Source organism: Triticum aestivum, chromosome 4A (assembly GCF_018294505.1).
Source record: "Triticum aestivum cultivar Chinese Spring chromosome 4A, IWGSC CS RefSeq v2.1, whole genome shotgun sequence".
NCBI classification, from domain to species: domain Eukaryota; kingdom Viridiplantae; phylum Streptophyta; class Magnoliopsida; order Poales; family Poaceae; genus Triticum; species Triticum aestivum.
The window spans coordinates 452,401,799-452,419,337 of record NC_057803.1 but is presented as its reverse complement, the minus strand read 5'-3'; positions in this window follow the sequence as shown (position 1 = coordinate 452,419,337).

The window sequence follows — 17,539 nt, the reverse complement described above, 5'->3', positions numbered from 1 at the left end:
CCTTCACACTCGTCCTCGACAATTATATTGTACACAGTGACACAACATGTCATCAACTGTCACAAAGTCTCAGGTTTTCACATCACTGCAGCTTCACGAACAATACCCTAACGAGTTGTTACTGAATGGCCTAAGTTTTGGCTTGACCTACGCCTTTGAACAAGCAAAGTCGTAAGCAAAAACAGATACGGAATTTGGAATAAGTTCTATGTGCTTGAGAAATCACCATGGAAACGAATATTCGATGACGCAAGCTACACATTTAAGGTCTACATTTGCTTTACAGAAAGCTCGGGAGGGCCTATAGTCTGAGCAGCCCCATATCTCACTTATAGTGAGACGTAGCGGGCTCTCGCGTCAGGCACCTCCTTAAATGGGTTGGCCTGGGCGCGCGGGATGCCACGGCCATGTTCTTTTTGTTCTTTTACACGCTATTCATTTTCTTTTTCCTTTATTTTTATTACTTTCGTTTATACTTCAAATATTCTAAATAAATATATTACAAAAATAACTTTACATAAAATATTTGAATAGAAATGTTAACCAAGCATTTGAAAAATCTTAAATGTGTATAAAGAAAAAAAATTCTCATGTATACAAAAAAATATACAATGTGTGTAAAAAGTTGATCATGTGTTTGAAAAATGTTAATCAAGAATCTAAAAAAAATGTCAAACAAGTTTTTTTGATTTTAATAAAGCATTAAAAATGTCAATTTTGTATTTCAAAAGTGTTAATCAAGCATCCAAAATTGTTAAAATGTGCAGAAAAAATGTTGATCACGTATTCAGAAAATCTTAATCAAGCATTTTGAAATATGCCAAATGTGTATAAAGAAAATGTATCTCATGTATATAAAAAATGTACACAAAAACATATGTGTGAAAAAAGTTGTTCATGTATTTAGAAAATATTAATCAAGCATTTGAAAAAATAACAAGTATTGGAAAAAGTTTAGTTAAGCATTTGATTTTTTTAATGTGTGTAGGAAAAATGTTGACCACGTATCAAAAATAATTTTAATCTTTTATACGTAGAAAATGTTAACCAAGCATTCAAAAATGTTCAAAAAGTATTGACCATGTAGTCAAAAATAATAATCCTGTATTTGACCAATGTTAATCAGGCATTTGAAAAATGTTAAAAATCTGTATCAACAAAAAATGTTGCACATGTATTAAAAATGTTAAACGTGTACTAGAAAAATGTTCTTGATGTATACAAAAAATGTAGAATGAAAATAAAAATAAACAAAGAAAACCAAAAAACAATAAAAATTGAAAAGGCAACCAAGGGAAAAGGAAAACGAATAAGAAAACCAAAGAAACAAGTGTAAAAAGAATGGTAAACAGTGAAAATTGATAAAGAAACAAAGAAAAAACCATAGCATACCAAGAAAGAAAAAAAGATGAAGAAAAAAGAAAATAAATGAGAATGAATAGAAAAACCGGTGAAAACCATAAAAACACGTTGAAAAGAAGAAAACCGGTGAAAAAGAGCGATAAATAAAAAAAGTCAACGAAAATTAAGGTTAGAAAATCAATGAAAATGGAAGAAAGAAAAAAGAAAGCAAAGAAAAAACATAGAAAATAAAAAACTAGTGAAAAAACAAATAAAAAACCAGGTGAAATGGAGAAAAATAAATAAAGAAAACCGAAGTTATATCAAAGAATAAAGAAAATCCAAAGAATATTGGTAAAAAAGATAAAAAAACAAAAAAGGGATAAACCGGAGCAAGAGCGAACATACAACGAGCAAACTACAGTGAGCAAATAACTTCGATAATAGTCCGGTCAGTTGGCGATACGCTTGAGGCAAGAGGTCGCTATAGCTTATAGTTCTCCCGTTGTGGTCTAATCTTGTTATTGTCTACAAGAATAGGCTTTTCCATTAAGTCAATAGTCTATCCCATATGTATGATAAGCACTAGCCCATCGATGTTTTAGAATCAAAAGATAGCTTTAAGATAAAGGAGTTGGAGCTTTATCTTTTTGGTTCGGACTAAAGCAGGGTAAAGAATCCACATATACTAGAGTTATCTTTTAAATAGATGCAGAGTCCGTTATACATGGTTGCTCTCTTTCTCCATGCTAGAAAAAAGGTTGCTCTCTTTGTGCTCATAATAAAAAGCTAAGAGACTTCCTCTAGGGAATAAAAAAATATCCCTTTGATGACTAGTTGTGGTGAAATTCAAGTGATATTTTTTTTGCTATAGGAACAAGTATAATTGCTAAGCAATGTATAAAGTGCATAAGAGATTTTGCACTATACCCTAAGGAGCAAAAATAAAACAGAATAAAATGTTTGCATTTCGTGAAAAACAACTTCGTCAATCAGATGGTCTTGCAAACAAGATTTGTGATATCCAGGTGTGAGGCAAACACATGTCGAAATACTCTACGATTTTGTTCTTTTCAAAGGTTTCCCATGGTGTACGAGACAACGTCATAGCAAGCCTTCCCGCTATACCTTCTAGGCGTGCTCTGATAGAAAAGATGTTACAGAAAAATCTAGAACAACAAGAGAGAGGGGAGCCTCACGACATTTTAGTTAAGAGAGGGAGGGTTTCAGACAATGAGTTTTAATCCATGAAATAATATTCCGCACACCGAATTCAAATTCTGGTCCGCCAAGAGGCACGGTCGCGCTCTTGCCAGTGAGTTGGAAGCCCATCCACCCAAAGATGTTATCAAAGTTGTGTGAATTTTTTCTTCCATTGATGCTAAAGTAGAAGTTTCAGAACTTGTGCTAGATGTTCCGAGTGTAGAGCATAAGTGGCACTGAAAACCAATATGTCATCAAAAAACACAACAACATAATTTCTAAGACAGGGAGACAAGGTATCATTCATGGAAAATTGGAAAGTATTGGGGCCACCAGACAGAACAAGGAACTCAAAATGTCCCATGTGAGTTTGGACAGCAGTCTTATGCTCTTCTCCTCGTGCTAACCTGATTTGGTGATAACCAGCTCTAAGGTCCAACTTAGAAAACCAACAAGAACCAGCCAATTCATCAAGCAATTCACCAATAACTGGGATGGGAAATTTGCTCTTCACAGTTATTGCATTCAAATGCCTGTAATCAAACACTGTCCTCCAGGTCTTGTCTTTCTTCTGAACCAATATCATGGGGGAAGAAAAAGCATTGTTGCTGTGTCTGGTAATCCCATAGCCCAACATTTCTTTAATCTGTTTCTCCATCTCATCCTTCAATGCAGGTGCAACTCTACAAGGTCTGATGGAGATAGTGGAGGCACCTGGTATTAGGGGAATGGTGTGATCACATTTCCTTCTAGGAGGAAGACTAGTATAGGAGCAACAAACACAGGAGCATAAGTGTCTAATAACACCTGAATATCAACAGGTAACTAGGCTTGGTCTTGTCCACTGGAAGATAATAGAGAATAGGGTTCTAGCATGGCCATTAGTTGTGGAGTGGCATCTTCTCCCAACAGTGTCACATGAGCTCCTTGAAGTTGAAAAGAGAGTCAGTGTTCAGCCCAATCCACCTGCATGAGACTGTGAGCAGCTAACTAGTCTAGCTCCAGAATGCCATTATAAGAGCCCAAGGGAAAGATTTTAAATCATTGAGGAAAGAGTGTCCATCCATAGACCAAGATCCTGAGAGGAGTTGCTGAGTACAGGGCACTAAACCCCCATTAGCAACTTTGACCATACTGGCAGGCATGGAGGAAATTCCTTTCAACTTGGCAGGCACTGCACAATCCAGAAATGAATGAGGGCTCCCATAATCTAGTAGGAAAGTGAGATTGTGTCTTGTAACTGAATTTTCAATTTCATTGTGGAAACTGCAGGCATAATATCCCAGAGTTGCAACTGAAATGCAAATAGCATTCACTTCACCATTATTCTCTGCTTGAGTATCATTAGTATGTGTAGGCATATTTTGGACATACTCCAGCATCTCTTGCAGCACATGTAACTGGACCTCCTATTTACAAAGATGATCCTTGGCCCAGTGCTCTCCATAAATGAAACACAGTCCTTTGGACTTCCTATAGGCACGAAGAGCAAACCAATGATCCTCAGCTGGAGCAAGACGAGCTGGACCAGAGGCATATATGTCTTCCACAGGTTTACTGACATAGCTGCAACCGGAATTTAGAGAAATCCTCTTAGTGTGGACTGTTGAAGTAACTGACGAGGTAACCTGCAGAGAGCTATCTCCTAGTTCTTCAGACAGCAGAGCTAAAGCATACGTTGAGTCCAAGTCTGCAGGTTGCTGAATACCTACAGTCAGTCGCACTAACGGTGAAAGTGCTACTGATCGACTAGAGGGGGGGGGGGTGAATAGGCGATTTTTATGAAAGTCTTCAAAACATGGAAGTTTCAAAGACAAATAATATAAATAAACCTATTACCATGCAGCGGAAGGTAGACTACACTAAGCAAGCTATAGTCAAGTATTCAATAAAATGAAAGCACGAAGATTAATAGCAGTTAGGCAGTATAGATCAGGATGGAAGATAGTATGAAGCCAATCAAAACAAGCAGTCACTCAGTGAAGACAAAAGATAATGCAATCATACAATGACTTCACCAGGGCCAACCGTAAGTAAAGGAATGAGAAGGATGAAACCAGTGACTCGTTGAAGACAATGATTTGTTGGACCAGTTCCAGTTGCTGTGACAACTGTACGTCTAGTTAGGGAGGCTGAGATTCAACTCAGAAGACCGCGTCTTCACCTTATTCCCCTTGAGCTAAGGACACCCAGTCCTCGCCCAATCACTCTGGTAAGTCTTCAATGTAGACTTCCAAACCTTCACAGACTTTGTTCACCGGCGATCCACAATGACTCTTGGATGCTCAGAACGCGACGCCTAACCGGCTGGAGGATTCACAGTCCTCAAGTGTAATAAGTCTTCAGATCACACAGACAGGAAGACTTAAGTGATGCCTAACACTCTTTGGCTCTGGGTGTTTAGGAATTTATCCTCGCAAGAATTCTCTCTCAAAGGCTTCGAGGTGGGTTGCTCTCAAATGACAAAAGTCGTGCACTAACTCTGAGCAGCCAACCGTTTATGGTTGTAGGGGGTGGGCTATTTATAGCCACTAGGCAACCCGACCTGATTTGTCTGAAATGACCCCGGGTCACTAAGGAACCGACACGTGTTCCAACGGTCAGATTTCAAACACACACAGCAACTTTACTTGGGCTATAAGCAAAGCTGACTTATCCAGCTCTGGATAAGATTTGCTCTCATTGTCTTCGCTCGAAGACATAGGATTTTGGTTAAGCATCACTTCAGTCATTCTGACTGGTTCACTTGGACCCCACTTAACAGTACGGTAGTTCGTATGACTCAACAAAGAAGAAAAAGAACGACAAAACAACTAAGTCTTCGCACTCCATAGTCTTCACTTGATGTCTTCTCTTGTCATAGTCTTCAATGTGACTGTCTTCACATACCACCTTTGACTTCAATGTCTTCATACATTTTTAGGGGTCATCTCTGGTAGGAAAACCGAATCAATGAGGGACTTCTACCTGTGTTATCCTGCAATTCTCACAAACACATTAGTCCCTCAACCAGGTTTGTCGTCAATACTCCAAAACCAACTAGGGGTGGCACTAGATGCACTTACAATCTCCCCCTTTTTGGTGATTGATGACAAACTGGTTGAAGTTTTCAACGGGGAATAAAATATGTGAAATTGTAAAGGATAGGGTATTGTCTTCATAAGTTGCAAAGGCTCCCCCTGAAGATGTGCATATAAGTACTTTGCTCTTGGAATGCAAATGCACATGGCAGGTTGTACTTGTGGAGACCCTCTTCAACCTATGATGACAATTCATCATGCATGATATGATGTAACGAAGATAATGACATGCATAATGGAAAATGGACATCTGCAAAATAATCTAAGTGCGGAATTTATCATCGCACATGTGGAATTTATCATCGCATCACAGAATAGCAAATAAGTAGCAAACGACCATCGAGTTTAAGTGTTACAACTCAAAGAACCAAATGTATCAAAAACGAGAGTTGTAAGCACTTGGCAAAAGTAGCAAAAAGTAAAACAACCACCCATATGGACCCGCTTGAAGACTATCAACTCATATGATTCTCCCCCTTTTGTTAGTGAGGACCAAAAAGGTTTGAAGACATAGAGTGCCTACTCGTTCCCATAAGGTGCAGGCGAGGCAGCAGGGTCGTCGTTGAGGTCCGGTGGTGCAGAAGAACTTGGTGCAGTGTCGACACGCGCTGAAGTTGGAGGAGGTGAAGTTGCATCATCTTGGTCATCGATGACTCTGGCATTCACTGTCGCAGCTGAGGACGAGTAGTCAGAGTCTGCAAGGGAGGGAGTCTGACGCAAGTGAGCATTTCTAGGAGGAGTTGAGTCAAACTTGAACCGTTCGGTGAAGCCATCGTCTTGCAGATTAGCTTCAGCACTAAGTAAGGTCAAACTCTTCCACGACCTCTGACGGGTTTCATGAGTGACAAACGCATTCTTGGTGGCAAGATTGCGAATGCAGTTGACATCCACCAAGAGGCTTTGCATCTGATGGTTAAGCCAGACGTGATGTTTGTCCTGTTTCTGATGCAGCGCGACGAGAAGCTCTCGGTCATTTAGCACACGAGATCGCCTTCGAGGCCTTTGCGCAATGGTGCTACCAGTGGCGTCAGTTTGAGCGCGAGGGGCACGTGTGTTGCCAGCAAGAGGATAGACACGAGAAACGGCTGGAACTCCTCCAATAGGCTGGGTGAAGCTTTGGTGATCAACATTGTGAAGATAAATGGGATCCTTAGCCGGCTCTGGGTAAATAGCTTCAACTGACAGATCAACCTCTGGCAAGAAAATGAGATGATTGCGCGCAGACGGCTGATAGTTGAAGGCGGAGTGACGCTTGATAAGACGCATGACCCATGGAGCATAGAATTTCAACCCAAAAATGTCGGACCCAGATGCAGCTAACTGCCTGATGAAGAAGTCTTGAGCATTGAAGCTGATGCCATTGAAGATATAGAAAACCAAAGTCTTCATTGCTCCTTCAAGCTTTGCTGCAGATGAATGTCCTTTGACAGGCCATAGAGTCTTCCTGATGATATGGTAAATGGTGCGAGGCAGGTACTCTAGGTCTTCAACAAAGAATTCAGACGGGTATTCAGCGTCGTGAGGCAGAGGCTTCATCATGCTCAGCATTTGACTCATGTTGGGTTCTGGCTTCTGAAAAATGCTTTCCAAGGCATTCTGGTGTTGTTGACAACCTGGTTCATAGTATTCACCAGGAGTGGGCAGGCCTGTGAGCTCAATGATATCAAGAGCTTTGGCTTCATGATGGACATTGCCTGTCATCCACTCAAGGACCCAAGTTTTTGGATCCCTGTTGTAGCCTCGAATGTGAAGAGTTGCATAGAACTGTAGCAGAAACTCTTCATTCCAGTGTTCCTTATCTGTGACAAACTGCAACAGTCCAGCATCTCTGAAGCAATCCAACGCTTCTTCAAGGCAGGGCAGGCCAGCTATAGCTTCAGAGTCGAGGCGCATATGTGGAAATATGCGCTCTTGATTGTATAGGACACAAGAATAGTAGCTGCGCTGCTGATAGCTCCAGAACCGATCTGATGAAATGCGAGGTCTAGTATAAGGGTTCTTGGAGCTGTTGAAGAAGGTGTTATGTGCTACGAAGCAATTCACATTGAAGACGCCAGGTGAAGTGGCAGTGCCTGGGAATCGTGGAAGTCTTGGCTTGGGCTTTTGGACTTGAGGTCTGTGCTTGACATGATACTCAAATTATGGACCCGCGGTAGGTGGAGGAACCAGAATGGGCCAGCGGACCATAACAGGCTGACCACGATCAAATGCCAGCTCAATTGTATGAGGTCTTGGAGGAGGAACAGGAGCATTGGCATTGTCTTCATGGGCTTCTGGGGCCACATTGGTTTCAAGTTCTTGTACCTCAGGTGCTTCAGCATTGACTTCGGGTGCTGCAGTGGCTTTAGATGCTTGGACTTCTGGCATCGCAGTAGCTTCAGGCACCGTATTAGCTTCAGCCATGACGACGTCATTGGCTTCAGCGGTGATGTTGGTGGCTACCTCAGGGTTGTTAACCTCCACTTTAGGAGCTGGAGGGTTGGACACGTTCTCCTCGAGAACAACATCTTGGTGGGACGGGGGTGTAGCAACTCTTTCAACTCTTGGTGCTTCTTCTTCATCGGCTGATGCAGCCGGAATATCTTCAGCCATTTTGGCTTTAGACTCAAACACGTGCATAGTGGGAGTGACTTGGGGCCTTGGTCCTTTGTGAAGCCTGCGTAATGCTGGTGACGCTTGTGGATATGGAGTGTGGGCCTCAAAGTCATCGTCATCTTGCACATGTGAGGTAGCTTGCGGTTGGGGAGAACTTGGGGGTGTCTTGTCGTTGTGGGTGATCAGCCCACGATGCATCCTGAGCAGTTGGCATCAGAGGACGACCAATGCTGATGAGTTCGCTGTGCGTGAGCACAGGCGATGATACCAATTGGTGCTCGATCTGAGGAAGGACTTCATCATCTTCAACATTGTTGTGGGGACCAATGTCTTCAGCTACGGTGGGGTCAACAGCTGGATTGTCTTCAGCTTCAGGAGCCTCCGGAGAAGCAGGCTCATGAATTACCACTTGGCGTTCTTGATTTTCAGACGCAGGATGAGCCACTGAAATTGGCTCGACCTCAAGGGGCTCCGTGGGAGTAGCCCGATCTCTCTTCTTGGTTTTGCATTTCTTGGAGGGAGGAGCATCATCAGTAGTGCTCTTGGTTTTGTGCTTTTTGGCTTCAGCTTCAGCAGCCCTTGTTTTCTTTAGTTCTGAAGCCAATGTGGGGACCTTAGGCTTCGAGCCTGTCATACTGGCTGGGAAGACAATTGGATGTACTTTCTGCCTTGGTGCTTCGGGTTCTGCCACAGTCGGCTTCTTCTTCTTCTTGGCCGCCATTCTGGGGTCGATCCCTGGTCACCCCAAGGCCTTGCGCTTTTCAGCCTCATTGTATCCTTGGACACATTTAGCAGCAAGATCCTTTATGCGCTCACGAGAACCTTTGGCTTCTTCGCGTTTGGTTCGGAATGCTTCCTTAAGCTCATGCATCATGGTCTGGAGGTTCTGAATGTCTTCAACATTGAGCTTGGCCATGTGCTTCTTGAACTGAGCCTTTTCATAATCTATCTTATGCTTCAGTTCAACAATCTTCTGAGCTAGAGCCAACTCAGCAGCAATGGCTCCATGGAAGGCGACGCTGAGGCCAATCGGAAGCTGAAGATCATCAAAGCTGACATTTGGGCTGTCAAACCACTCATCAATGAATGTGTTGATGATTTCAACATCAAAGAGAGGAAGGTCATTGAAGATTTCTGTCTCTTGCTTGCTCTTGATCAACTGCTCAAGAGCGTCATCGCCAAGATCGTCGTCGCTGGACAGATCAATGGCGTCATTTCATTCGCAGAATAGCAGCAGCGGTCAGTGCTTGGCTAGTGGGTTGCAAGGGCATCTTCACTTTGGAGGGCTTGGAGATGCATGACAAATCTTCAGACTGCACACTAAGTTTAGGAGGTACAGTGGCCAGAGGCTTCGCCCATGAGACCTTTGGTGCAGGGGCAGGCTTTGAAGCTTTAGGCTTTTTCAGCTTCTTTGGCTCCGGTGGTGCAGGCGGTTCATCAGATTCAGCATCGTCTGCAGGTTCATCCACGGCTGTCCCTTGAACCATAATATGAGTGATGAGACCTTCTAGGTTGTAGAAGGGCCCAACAAGATTCGGTTCAGCTTCGTGGGTGCCATCGGCACGAGGAGCAGAGGGGCCTGGGTTGAAGTCTAAGCCTCGCGACTTCTTATTTTCTTTGGCCGAGTTCCTGGCAAACGGAAGGTTGCGCTTGAACAGATTGTCATCATGACACCATAGCAGTGACGATGGGTCTGCATCTGCAGGCTGTGGTCCACGGACTATACAAGGATAGAAGCCTTGTTCAATGGCTTCAGCTCTGGACCTGGGTTGAAGATTTTTGTATAGGATGTCTCCCCACGGTCGCTTGATGGCATTCTTCTCAGCATACTCCTGGGTCACGAACCTGTACTTGAACCACTGTTCTGCCCAATATCTTCAAATCCATTGGATTCGAGTTTTTCGCTGATTGTAGTCCTCCTCCGGATCTGTCTTGTACAGCTCATAGAGGTCAGGAGGCAAATCTCTTGAGGTGTTGCCACGACGCTGTCTGCCACCCTTCCTTGCAGATTTTTCTGGTGCCATGAAGTTTAAACTGAAAGGCTTCAAAACTGTCAAAGTCTTCCGTCTACTGGTCAGACAAGAACTAGCTTCAGGGGAATTTATATGATGCTGTAAGAATTCTGCAAATGAATGCAGACTATGAGAACCAAGGGATTATCCCACGGACATGTACCTGTGACAGCATTAAGGTGCGAGGGAAGGGGAAGAGGTCATATGCATTCTCAGAAGATTTTGAAGATAAATTAGTTTAGAAGACATTGACCTCATAGTGCGAAGACATTCACTCATAGATAGAGAGTTGGTTCCAGATTTGTATGAATCCATGAATAAGTACAAGTGAGGAATCTAACTACTTTGTGAAGCATAAGTGAACATACTAGGCATATTATGAGATGCAGTATGAAATAGATTCAACTTGTGTGAATAGAAACTGCTTGTGGTAGAAAATGATGAATCTATAGGATCAAAGGGGCCGTAAAAATGAGGTTTTATTTACCACACGAAGAACTGCTAGACGGAGTGGGAGAGGAGGCCGAGCAGTTCGATCTTTCGTGCCCTAACTTGGAGGTGGAGGACACCTATGGCAACGGCGGAGAAGACGATGTCCGTGGCCGGCGTGAAGACGGCGTCGGTGAGGTCGCGGCAGCTAAGCGCTTCGTCGCCGACATCGTCGAGGGCTAGCGGTGGCGCTAGGGTTTGTGCGAGAGTGTAAGAAGGGATAATGACTGTGGTGAGGCGTGTATTTATAGGGATAGGGACGGCACATTGTTATTACATAGGTGCCCCTAGCGATTCACATCTGAAGGACACGTGGCTATCATGCAACACATCGGAGGTTGTTCCACGTTCCCACGCACGCCTGGATTGTCGGGTGGTCGTTCCCACTTCTCCGGGTTTCAGGTGAAAGGATTTAGCATTGAAAATGGATTAATGTTTGTCTCTGTGTCTTCTGCTGACAAGGATGCAGAGAAGACATTTTGACAGTGTCAATAGAATGCATATGATTTGGATAGATAGACTTAGGAAAGAAGCATAGAGGGGTTAGGGTCCGATCACATTCACTTAGTTCAAAAGATTCAGCAAGAAGCCATAGCTATAAGTGAATGCTGTAGAGGACAGAAACCAAATCAGTATGTTGAAGATAAACATGAGGATTTTAACATTGAAGACAAACAGAAAGCGAAGACTTTGCAAATGTAACGCCATGTGAGAAAACACTTCTAAGGGAAAAAATTTGGTGGTGGCGTTACCCACCGTATAGGAAGTATTAGACCCAGACACGGCGCACAATTATCGTGGCTCTCCGAAGTCAAATTCCACGTTAATGTATTCACACTCAGAATGCAAGTCTTCATTGATTGAAGATATACGTTACTTCGTGTGTTGCACATCTAAGTCATCAACATGCATAAGTGTTAGGAGTGTGCCTGATCACAGGACATTTGAGGATTCCAAGATATTTAGCTCACACCGTAACTTGCAAAACCTCTTCTCATCCAAGGGCTTTGTGAAGATATCTGCCAATTGCTCTTCAGTGTTGACGTGTATGATATCAATATCTTCCTTCATAACATGATCTCTGAGAAAGTGATGACGAATTTCAATGTGCTTTGTCTTCGAGTGCTGAACTGGGTTGTTGGCAATCTTGATGGCGCTCTCGTTGTCGCAGTAGAGTGGCACTTGCTTCAGATGAATGCCATAGTCTTTGAGTGTTTGCTTCATCCATAGAAGCTGAGCGCAGCAATATCCAGCAGCAATGTATTCAGATTCAGCAGTGGAGAGAGATACACAGTTCTGCTTCTTTGAAGACCAACATACAAGTGATCGTCCCAGAAAATGACATGTGCCTGATGTAGACTTGCGATCCACCTTGTCACTAGCATAATCAGCATCCGAGAATCCAACTAGATCAAACTCTGAGCCCTTTGGATACCATAATCCTAGTGTTGGGGTGTGAGCCAAATATCTAAGAATTCGCTTCACAGCTAAGTGATGTTATTCCTTTGGTGCCGCTTGGAACCGGGCACACATGCAAACACTAAGCATGATATCTGGCCTACATGCACATAAATAAAGCAAAGAACCAATCATGGAGCGGTATACCTTTTGATCGAACTCTTTACCATTGTCATCGGGACCTAGATGGTGTTTGGCTGGCATTGGCGTCATGTAGCCTTTGCAGTCTTGCATTCCAAATTTCTTCAGGAAATCTTTGAGGTATTTCTCTTGAGATATAAAAATCCCGTTGCGTTGCTGACGTATTTGAAGACCAAGGAAGAACTTCAGCTCATCCATCATGGACATCTGATATTGCACTTGCATCATATATCCAAACTCTTCACTGTATTTCTGATTAGTGCAGCCGAAGATAATGTCATCCACATATATTTGGCACACAAACAGTTCACCATCATATGTCTTCGTGAAGAGATTAGGGTCCAGGGAACCAGGTTTGAAGCCTTTGCTCTTCAGGAAGTCTTTGAGTGTGTCATACCAAGCCCGAGGGGCTTGTTTGAGGCCATACAGTGCCTTGTTGAGCTTGTACACCATGTCAGGATGTTTTGGATCTTCAAAGCCAGGCGGTTGTGCAACAGACACTTCTTCTTCAATCTTGCCATTGAGAAAAGAGCTCTTCACATCCATTTTATACAGAAGAATGTTATGATGATTTGCATAGGCCAGCAGTATGCGTATAGCTTCAAGCCTAGCCACAGGAGCAAATGTTTCATCGAAGTTAATCCCTTCAACTTGAGTATATCCTTGAGCAACGAGACGAGCTTTGTTTCTGACAACTTGACCATGCTCATCTTGCTTGTTGCACTATATCCATTTAGTTCCTATTATATTGTGCTTACGAGGATCAGGATGCTTAACCAGTTCCCATACATTATTCAGCTCAAACTGCTGAAGCTCTTCTTGCATGGCTTGAATCCATTCAGGTTCCATGAAGGCTTCATCAACTTTCTTGGGTTCAGATATTGAGACGAATGCAAAGTGCCCACAGAATTTTGCTAGCTGTGTTGCCCTTGAACGAGTGAGTGGACCTGGTGCATTGATGCTATCAATTATCCTCTCAATCTGTACTTCATTTACAACACGAGGATGAACAGGACGAAGATTTTGCTCTTGCTGATCATTGTCATCGTTAGAAGGATTGTCTTCAGACTAAGCATTGTCTTCATGTTGATCAGGTGCAGAGATGATAAGTTCCTCTTCAGGCTGAGCTTCAGATGGTATGATTTCTCCAGTTCCCATAAGTTTGATTGATTCACTGGATGGAACTTCATGTAGCACATTTGGCAGGTGCTCTCTTTGCGAGCCGTTAGTCTCATCGAACCACACATCCACAGTTTCAACCACTTTATAGTGAAAGAGGTTGAAGACTCTATAGGAGTGCGAATCCTTTCCATATCCAAGCATAAAACCTTCATGTGCTTTCGGTGTAAATTTTGAAGTGTGATGTGGATCCTTGTTCCAGCACCTGGCACCAAATACTCTGAAGTAAGTGACATTTGGCTTCTTGCCAGTAAGGAGCTCATAGGATGTCTTGTTCAGAAGCTTGTGAAGATAAACACGGTTGATGATATGGCATGCAGTATCAATGGCTTCAGGCCAGAACTTTCTTGGAGTCTTGTATTCATCAAGCATCGTCCGGGCCATCTCAATAAGTGTTCTGTTCTTGCGTTCCACGACGCCATTCTGCTGCGGCGTGTACAGAGCTGAGAATTCATGTGTGATGCCCAAAGTATCAAGATAAGTGTCTAGGCCAGTGTTCTTGAATTCAGTGCCTTTGTCACTTCTGATGTGCTTGATCTTGACGCCATAGTTGTTCATGGCTCGATTGGCGAAGCGTCTGAAGACATCCTGCACTTCAGACTTGTAGAGGATTATATGCACCCAAGTATATCTTGAATAATCATCAACAATGACAAAGCCATAGAGACAAGCAATAGTAGTAAGAGTTGAGTAATGAGTGGGACCCAAAAGGTCCATGTGGAGCAGTTCGAAGAGTTGAGTCGTTGTCATGATTGTCTTCGAGGGATGCTTGGCCCTCGTCATCTTTCCTGCTTCACAGGCACCGCATAAGTGATCCTTCTTGAACTTGACGCCCTCGATGCCTATGACATGCTTTTTCCTTGCAAGAATGTGCAAGTTCCTCATGCCAGCATGCCCTAGCCTCCGATGCCAGAGCCAGCATTCAGAAGCTTTTGCTAGAAGACATACGGCAAGTTGTGGTCCTGCTGAGAAATCTATCACGTACAAATCATCTTTCCGATACCCTTCAAAGACTAGAGACTTGTCAGATTCCATTAGAACAAGGCAACGATATTTTCCAAATATCACAATCATGTTTAAATCTCAAAGCATTGAGACAGACATTAAGTTGAAACCAAGGGATTCAACAAGCATTACTTTATCCATGTGTTGATCCCTTGAGATTGCAACTCTACCTAGACCCAATACCTTGCTTTTACCAGTGTCAGCAAATGTGATGTGACTTTTGTCAGATGGACGTAAAGTTGAGTCCATGAGAAGACTTCGCTTGCCAGTCATGTGATTAGTACACCCACTATCAATAATCCATTCTGAAGCAGTTGGTGTCGTACCCTATAGTGCAGTTGTCGGATTCCGGTTCTGGCAGACCCTTGAGGTTCGAACACTGGGGTGCGCGCGGAGATTTCGCCTCCTACCTACCTGCACCCCTCCGCCTTGCTAAGATCTAAGCTGTGGAAAGAACAACACGAATGACACAGGGTTTATAGTGGTTCGGGCCACCGTTGTGGTGTAATACCCTACTCCAGTGTGTGGTGTGGTGGATTGCCTCTTGGGCTGATGATGATGAACAATACAAGAAAGAACAGCCTCGCGAGGGTCTGCTCTTGGCTGGGGCGATGAACTGCTGGGAGGAGTTCAGTCACCGAATTTCTCTCTCTGATTCTGATTCTCTCCTCCCAGATTCTCGATCCCCTTCTCCCCTGGGGGTGGCTAGTCCTATTTATAGAGGCCCTGGTCCTCTTCCCAAATATCGAGCAGGAAGGGAGCCAACAATGGCGGGCTAATTTGAAGGGGGGCAGCTAGTACCAGCTATCCTGACAAAAGTAGTCTTCGCCTGCACAAAGCTCTGGTGGTGACACCGTCTTGGGCTCCACGATGACCTCCATCTTGCAGTCCTCCTGGTCTTGGTCTTGTTGCACCGAAATGGCAACCTTTGCCTGATGCCTCGGTACTCCGCGGCTGCGATTGCTCCCTTTGCACCAAAGAGGAAAGGAGGACGCTGTGCGGGCTGGCACCCGCCTGGCGCCTTTGGTCGTCATGGCTTGCGTCACGGGCACCTCGTGAGGTACCCCGCCTTGATCTCTCCGCCTCCTCGCGAGCTAGCCTGATGAGGCCATGCCTGAGGAAGCTCCGCGTCGTCCGCCCCGTGAGGCTTGGCCCCTCGCGAGGGTCTTGGGTCTGTGCTGGTGAAGATGGGCCGTGCTGGGCCCCCCTTTGAGCCACGCCGCAGGCCGCAGGCAGGCAAGTCTGGGGACCCCCGTTCCCAGAACGCCGACAGTAGCCCCCGGGCCCAAGGCGCGCCCGGACTTGGCCGTGCAGGGAGGCGGAAGGGCAAGAGCGAAGCACCGCGGGCCCTAACAGCCTGCGGCCTTGGGCGCCGCGTGGCGGTTGATTGGACGTGAGCGCCTTAGCAACCGTGCGAGTTGATAAAGGAGCGGCATCTGCCTAGGCTTTGCTTTTTTGCTTTCTCCGGTTGCTGCTCAGATCCCCTTTCTTGCGCCTCTCCTTCCTTCCTCCAAAATTTCCAGATCTACTCCGACCGCGTGACCTAGGAAGCCATGGCGCCTCGTCAGCCCCCGGCCGTAGCTTGGTACTCGTCTGCCCTGGACTCGCCGAACGTGTCGGAGGCGAGCCTTGCCCGGTTGCGCCGGATGGCGGCGGCGCGGGGCATCGACGGGGCGAAGGTGTTCAAGGCCGGCTCCGCCACCCCTGAGGGTCAAGGGAGCACCTTCTATCCGTTCTTCGTAAGTGCCATTGCTGCTGGCCTGGTGCCTCCCTTCTCCGAGTTCTTCTTCTCTGTCCTCCGCCATTACAAGCTATAGGCTCTGCATCTCCACCCCAACTCCGTCCTTCTCCTGGCAATCTTCGCCTATTACTGCGAGGCTCACGTAGGGGTGCAGCCCTCAGTGGCCTTGCTGCGCCACTACTTCTACCTCCGGACCTCTCGTGGTCCTGCTTCCGCGTGCGCGAGCTTCATCGCGTATGGCAGCGCCATTGCCATCTCGAACCCCGGGAAAAGGATTGAGGGCTTCAGGAGCAAGTGGGTCTTGGTGGATGCTGGGCGCATTCACCCTCGGCTGATCTTGCCCACAGAGCAGCCCACGAGCTCCAGCGATTGGGGTCGAGCGGAGCTCGTGGACCCCCGCGCGAAGCTGGTGTTGGAGAAGATGGACGCGGATCTGAGGCCGGCCAACATGGCGGTGGCGAAGCTGACCGGCGCGTCGCTGCTGAGGGAATTCCTGGAGCACCAGCTGGCTCCACTTCGGCAGTACTCACTTCCGATGTGGAGGTCCCGTCCGAGCCCCGCGGCCTTGGCCGACGGAGATCTGGTTGCGGTCCTCCAATCTCTGGTCGGGGGCGATGTGGTGAGGTTGGTGGGCGCTCCTACGCCCTTGTTCCTCCACGACGACTGGGAGCAGGTAGTGGAGTCCATGCCCGTCTTCAACGGGGATGGGCCCGTGCCCATGGAAACTCCCGAGGAACCGGTGGACGTGCCCTCCGACGACTCCAGCGAAGAGGAGGAAGGAGGGGAGCGGGAAAGAGGGCCTGACTCCGAGGCGACTGACGGAGAGTCGAGGGCTCCCCTCCCCCGGCTCAGGTCCCGCGTTCTCCGCCTCTCTCTGAGCGATGACTACGAGGATGACGACGAGCAAGACGGCGGGAGCTTGCCCCCGATCCCGAAGAAGGACAGGACCGGGCTGATCTCCCGCGGGTCTGCCCCGGCCCCGAGGCGGACCGCACCTTCCGCTTCCAAGCTTTCCGAGGTTGACCCTTCCAACCGGCTTTCAGGCTTCAAATTTGGCCGGAGGCCGCTCGAGCTCACTGGCGACGACCCGTAAGCGTTTGATTCTTGTCTTTATTTCTTATTCTGCTTCTGAGGCTTGACGTCCGCATCTCTTGGACAGGCTGGCGCCCGCAGCCAAGAAGTCGAAGGGAGCTCCTGAGGTTCCATCCGTGATAGCGCCTCTGCCCGCGAAGGAGGGTGACCGTGACGCACGGGCTTCTCCTGCCTGGTCGTCCTCGCGAGGCCTGGCTTAGCCG